Source organism: Pelodiscus sinensis, chromosome 1, assembly GCF_052426305.1.
Source record: "Pelodiscus sinensis isolate ZL-2025 chromosome 1, ASM5242630v1, whole genome shotgun sequence".
NCBI classification, from domain to species: Eukaryota; Metazoa; Chordata; order Testudines; family Trionychidae; genus Pelodiscus; species Pelodiscus sinensis.
Window position 1 is genome coordinate 143220482 of NC_143052.1, and position 7029 is coordinate 143227510.

At 48.9% G+C, this 7029-nt stretch overlaps 1 protein-coding gene across 2 annotated transcripts in view; it reads right to left on the bottom strand.

Moving 5' to 3' along the window:
* Window positions 1-2250, bottom strand: part of CD4 (CD4 molecule) — a 36531-nt gene extending 34281 nt beyond the window's left edge. Inside the window, exon 1 of one of the 2 annotated variants that reach the window (XM_075903755.2) lies at window positions 2126-2250. The gene's annotated coding sequence lies outside the window, so the exon portion shown is untranslated. The remainder of the gene's footprint in view (window positions 1-2125) is intronic. The other variant, XM_075903737.2, reaches the window with a different exon arrangement.
* Window positions 2251-7029: the final 4779 nt, after the last annotated feature.

Sequence of the window (7029 nt, forward strand, 5' to 3'; positions counted from 1 at the left end):
TTTAGTAGAATAAAGAGATCGATGTTCTACAGAAGATTTAAGAAACATACTAGCAGCAGCCAGTGCTTGAGATGGTTTTTGTTTAACATTTTCTGGGGATTCAGCATTTATGAACACGAGCTCCCAGTGTGATGCTGTTGCAAAAAGGGCTAATGGGACTTTTGGTACATACAGCACGGAGCAGTGCATAGAAGCAGAGAGGTGATTCTACTTCTGAGTATGACAGAGAATATGGCATCCAGTGCTCATGTGCAGGTTTCCAAAAGGATTTTGAAAAATTTGGTGAGGGCACAAAGAGGCGCTACATAAAATTATCCCAGGTCTGAAGAGTTTGCCTTACGGTGAGAGAAGTAAGGCGCGCAACCTACTTAACTCAGCAAAGCGACAATTTGAACTCAATATGTAGCTGCCTTCTTTGTGGCAGACAAAGGCTTAACAAGACCCAGCGGCTGGAAGTTCAAGTGCAAAAAATTCAAACTGGACATAAAATGAAATTTTTTAACAATGGAACAATTTATGAAAGGTTGTGGTAAATTTCCTGCCACGTAGGCGTTTTAAATGAAGACGGGCTGTCTTTCTAGAAGACCTGAACTAGCTCAGCTACAAGTTATTGGGCTTGTTGTAGAATCACGGGAAGGGTCTATGGTTGTGTTGTCCAGGAGGTCAGACTAGATTACCACGGTGGTGCTTTCTGGCCTTAACATTTATAAATGAAATGCATGTGCATGTGTACACGCGCCACACACACACACACACCTCATTGTCCTGCATTTTGGTCTGATGTTAAAATTCTCTTCCATTGAGGATGTTTGGGAATGATAACAGGTGGCTAGTAATTGGGAGAACAACTGTCCCCTACTCCCAACCATACACATGCTGCCCTTACAGCCCAGTGCAATACGGAAAAGAGTTGAGGTGCATCACTGTGCATAAAGGGGAAGACAATGTCAGGGAGGGTCTTTTAGAGGTTACATCTTGGGACCTCCCAGTGTATCTGGGTTTTACTAGACATCTTGGTCAGTTTATGGGTTGAGTGTGTATTTCTCTCTCTCTCTCTCTCTCTCTCTGCCTTTTATTTTTTGCTTTCTTTCTTTCCCCCGTGCTCCTGGTGCCCCTAGTCCTCTAACTGGCAGAGGCTGTGAGTGGACAACAAGGGACGGATCATTCAATAATTGCCCTGAAGCATCTGAAATGGGTTTTTCTTTCTTTCTTTCTTTCTTTCTTTCTTTCTTTCTTTCTTTCTTTCTTTCTTTCTTTCTTTCTTTCTTTCTTTCTTTCTTTCTTTCTTTCTTTCTTTCTTTCTTTCTTTCTTTCTTTCTTTCTTTCTTTTAACTATTTTGCATAAACAAATCTCTCAGGCAATCGCTTACTGACCCACAATCCCATCCAACCCAATTCTGAATCTGTGCGGACAGTTTACGGTCAAAACTTAGACTCAGATATTCTTGGAGACTCATGCTGCACTAAGGAGAGATGGAAAAGGGAGCAAAGGGTCAGCAGAAATCTCGCACAAAGGAATCAGTGGAAAGAGGGAGAGGTATTATACCACTGTGAGAGCTATCTTAGCAAAATCAGAAAAATAAAATGAACTCAATTGCTATATATGAAGAAAGTTCTAGAAACATAAACTAAGAAAATAGAGATGGATCGGGTGAAAAAATAGGGTGAAAACCGAAGCAAAGGCATGTACAAATACAGAAGGAAAAGACCAGAAAGTGAATGACAAAACTTCTAATGAAGGATTGCCTCTATTGTAGACAGTGTCTGCAGTAACAAGACAGCCGAGCTCTGGGGCAGCTCTCATGTCACTACTCCAAAGCCTGGACAGTTTTTTCAAGAGAAAATAATTCTTGCTAAAAAAAAAATGTCTCACCTTCATGGAGCAGGCAAAGACAGATGTCAGCAACAGTTTGGGAGTTCCAAACACTTTTTCCAGCCCAGAAAACAGCCCATAAGAGTGGCGAAAGCAGCACTTGTCCCTAGCCAGTACTGCAGGCTCTTTGAGATAGTCAAATGTTATCGATACAATGGTCCAAAAAATAACGCAAATACGAAAAATAGATTTCCTTGTCCTGGTCACATGGAAAGAAAGAATGATCAATATTTAGTAATATATTTTCCTTACCACTTTTTCTCTCTCTTTCTTTCTGCTTCTCTCACGCTCTGTGCTCATCGGCAGGTGTACATGATCTAAGTGAAACAACTGACGCAGCAGAGATAAATGACGATGATTTTCAGAAAGCTGCTCAGATGTTGGGCCTGTCTCCTCCTCTCATACAATAGTTCCTGCCAGGGCTTGATGACGATTCATGTTCTGCTCAGGTCCACGCATTGCTTCCTTGCTAGAATGGTGATTTCCCATAAGCACACACACAGTGCTTGAAGACAGTTCTTGGTATTGAGGGAAATGTTGACCATAGAATGGGGTTATTGAAGATAGTGCTTGTCTTAGGGAAAATGACTATGCAAAGCTGCAAGGGCCTGCTGGCTGTACAGGCATGTGTGGGATGCCCTAACTGGGCAGAGCTTTGAAAGGTCAGTGAGTGGAAACCTGCATGGTTTCACGGGATGAGTGCAGGGGTGTGTGTGGAAGCTGGCCCAGTGTGGGTTTGTAGATTGAGAATATGTCAAAGTTAGGTTGGGGTTAATAATCACAACCTCTGTTCCTGGCCTATACAAGCCCTGTGTCACCCCCCACCCACACCAAAAGTAAAAGAGCCAGGCTGGCGACAGACTTTGCTGGGCCCTAGGCAATATGTGTGTGAGGCCAACTCCTGGACCCCCTGGAAGGGCTGAGTCCTCTGGTGGAAGAGGAGGGGCGACGGGCAGCCAGACCTCAGTGCCACCCAGACCATGCCATGCGGGGCTCCGGCAGTGAATTAAAGGGCCTGGAGCTCCAGGCCTCTTTATACTGCCAGGCTCTGGGACAACTGCTCCCTTGTCCTCTCTCCCCACCCCTACTCCCCCATTGGTGGCCCTGCCCAAGAGTGACTAGCAGCTGGGCAGCAGCAGCACAAGCTTGCTGGAGCAATTCCCTCCTTCACTGTCCCCTGCAAACGTGGCCCTCCCCCCCTCCCCACACACAGGAACTCGTAGGTGCTGAGGACACTCCATGCCCGTTCATAAGGCTACAAGCTGGTCACAGATTCTGTGATTTTACATGGTCTCCCTGACTTCAGCCCCATGCAGTGGCTGCCTGCCCCATGTGGTAGGGATTGGGCCTCAATGATTTATTTTTTATTGCTCATGTCCTGCTGGGGACTTTTACTAAAAATACCTGTGACCGAATCTTAACCTCCTTGGCTTCATTTGTGATGCTGCTAAGAGGAAGCCAGTTACTGCCCATTCTCTGGACAGGTGCAGTCCCTGGCCTACCAGCTAGCAACTGAGCTGAGATCCCAAAACGCATGTCACGAGACGCTGAGCAGCCATCAGAGGGAAGTGATTTTTGGTCTCTAGGCCTAAGGATTGGGATTAGGGGTGAACAGGCAGGATTGGGATTAGGGGTGAATAGGCAGGAGCATCTGGGGGGTGGGGCATGGCTGGGCTAAGGCATGAGCCGGGAGAAGAGGGGCATGCTGTGTGTACCAATGCCCTCAGGCGGCTAAGAGTCTCTGCCGCTGCTGAATTTTAGCAATTTCCCCTCTCTATGGCACGGGGAGCGGGGTGGGCTTTTGTGGTTTCCCACCCACACTTTTGTTAGTCTCTTTCTCTGAATCTCAGCCTCAGCCAACAGAGCGGAAACCCACTGAGCCCCCAGACAGAGCTGAGATTTCATCTCTCTGCCACCTACTCGGTCTCCTCCACACAGCCACTTGTCCCACAGCTCAGGGGGGCGACAGAGCCTGGGGTTGGGTGCTTCTGAGGGAGCAGGAACAGGTAGGTACAGTGGTGACGTGCATCATGTCACCCACAGCCTGTCACAGAGCCATGTCTGAAACAGTGTGTGGCATGCCACTTCCAGGCTGAGGCACTGGGCATAGTGTGGAGAGGGTCCCGAATGCAGCAGCTCATCTGCTCGCTAAAACAGGTTCTTGGACAAATAAAGTTGCTCACAAATAGGGAGAAGCTGTCTGCACAGACAGAACAGGCCCAGCAGCCGGACGAAACCTGTGGAACCAACTGATACCTTCCCCTCCCCCACACAGTGTATGTGGGGAGGAGGATGAAGGAAGCTCAAAAGGGAAGAGCCCCCTAGTGAGCCACCCACACCCACACCATGCCTAGCAGGAGAGCACCCTCCAGCTCTGTGCAGGGGCATTGAGACTAGTGACCACAGGGTACTGTAGTGAGGGAACCATGGGGAGCTCTCCTCATCTATTCATTTCCAGGGACGTCTCCTATCTCAATACTGCCCAGCTCCTTTTCAGTGTGTGAGAATCCCTGGGAGCCGGCTCACCACCTGCACTGTCTGTGCCACTTCCATCTGAGCACCTCAACGCTATTCATAGTGATTACACATCAGAAACAGAGCTAGACGAATGGTAAGGCTGAACCTCTCTACTCCAGCACCTTTGGGATCTGACTGGTGCTGAACCAGACAATTTGCCAAATTGTCTAGCAGCATTACCAGCACTTCCACTGCTTGCTGGGCCCTTAGAGACAGTCAGGGTTAACTTGGAGCTAAATACAGCACAGAACACTGAGAGCCAGGCCTGGTGGCTGTAAACAAACTTTATGGGACATGAGGAATCCTGGCCACACCCATAAGTGGACATCCTGCTAACTAAAATCATGCTGGACCATGGATGTTGTGGACCAGAGAGTGCTGGTCTAGAGAAGTTCAATCTGTATGAATCAGACGGTTTCTTCGAGGAATTTCACATTTTTCTCATCAATTATTTATCTTTTTTTAATGTCATGCAAAATTGCTCCCATCTCTCTTGGAATTATTTCCTATATATGGGAAAACAGGCATAGACGAGGCAAATGATTCATCTGAGGTTACATGAGCCAATAACGGTAAGGAGCAAAACCTAAGTCCTGATTCCAAATCTCCCTGGCTCTGGAAAACTCATTTCTAAGGCCCTTTCCTGGGGAGTCCCGGCCCCTACTCTGCTTTGCATTAATCCCAGGCTTTCTTGTTCTAACTCAGCCAACAATGGTGTCTGTGACAGGTACATTTCTATTCCTAAGCACCTCAGTGGAGAGAGAGGATAGCTCATAGACTTTAATAGAAACAGAATGCCCCTGGAGTTCACTGGAGCCTGGAGGAATGACCTAGTTCTTCAACAAGAGAACAACTCTGTTGCCCATAGAGTTAGTTGGGAACTGAATGAATGTCCGGAGATTTTATGGAGACTAGGGAGATAGCCACAAGCTATAATGAGAAGGAAGAAAATCCAGTCAACAATGGTAGCTCAAAAATTACACCTCTAAGCTGCATAATGTCAACAGCTTCAAAGACCAGAAGTTTTCTCTTTGTGGTAGAACAGCTGACACCTGCTGTAGCTCCTGGAAGGCGTTTCAGCTGCCACACACAGACAAGCATAGGCCTCTGAGGAGCCCTTTACTAAACAGTCTTTTATTACTGCCTCCCTCTGACATTAAACTGACAGAGGAATCAGCCCAGGTTCAAACCCAAGTAGGCTCACCCAGAGACCAGGGTAGGGCAAGTCCTGTCCTAGAAATCATACCTTATATCAGGACTAGGAGATTTACCCAGTGTTGCACAGGAACTTAATCAATACATTTTGTTTTTCTTCATTTCAATCATTGCTCTGGGGTGGTACTGGAGGTGAGGGGGTCAGTATGCAGGCTACCCTGGGGAGAGAGGACAACCCCAGCCATCTCTCACTGCAGCACCTTGGGGCCAGATGAGACATGCCTCTCCGTGCTGCTGCAGCTGCAGTGGGCACAGGTAGGGGAGAGGTGCATGTCCTCTGGCTAGATCAGTGGTCCCCAACCTTTTGAGGTTGTCAGGCACCAGGGGGCGTGGCTGTTCGCCCGCCGGGCGCCAGGGGGCGGGGACACTTGCGCGCCCGGGGGCAGCCCCCCCCCATAGCCGCTTGCCCGGGGCCGGGCCCCCCCATAGCCACGCGCCCGGGGCCAGTGCCCCCCCCCTCCCGCAAGCACCCCGCAAGCGCCGCGCGCCGCGCGCCCGGGGACGGCGCTTCCCCCTCCCCCCTGCAAGCGCCGCGCCATGGGCCCGGGGCCAGGCCAGCCCCGAGCACCTGGCAGGCGCATGCAAGTGCCCCCGCGGGCGCCATGGCGCCCGCGGGCACCGTGTTGGGGACCACGGGGCTAGGGGAAAGATAGATACACAGACAACTACTCACACAAACAGACACACTTTCTGAAATATATAGTAGATAGCTGCCCCTTTCTCTACCTCTGCCCCCTGCTGGCCAGATGGGGATATAGTGTCCCAGTCCCCATCCCTGGCCCCTTGCTGCCCCCTGTGGTCATTCTTCAATATAACTAACTGTCCCTCCTACCAGACCCCTCCCTTTCTATGTTATGAGAAACATTTAAATTCCAGGCACATCCCATTGTCCTGACACAACCTTGCCCTTGCTTTAAGTTAGGATAAGAGGAAGCTGCCTACCAAATTTGGTGGTAAGAGGAGTTCTTGAACAAACAGACTCACAGACAGACAGCTGCACATTTCTAAAATATAGAGTAAACATGGATTTATGAACATTTGGAATCACACACACACAAAAAAACCAGTCGTGTCTGAGTTCCTAGCTATAGGTGTCTGTCACTTGTGCCAAAAGAATAACTCTGGAAGCAGTAGCAGGCTCTTCTCTCTGTGCATCAGCAACTATAATGTGCAAGACCCACAGCCCTTGTGTCAAGTGTGGGTCATGGGAACCATTAGTAGGCCCAGTTAGGTCAGCCTAAGCTGACTTGCATTGACCCACTTGTGCATGTGTGTACACCAAAGATTTGCCTCACACTGTTGTAAGCCTCTTGTTACAGTGAAGCAGTAACCACCTCCCTGAGCAACACAGAGCCAGGGCTGACCTACTTAGGTTGCCTCAGTGCAAGCACAGAGTGACTCTCCATGACCTCTGTCGACCCTGA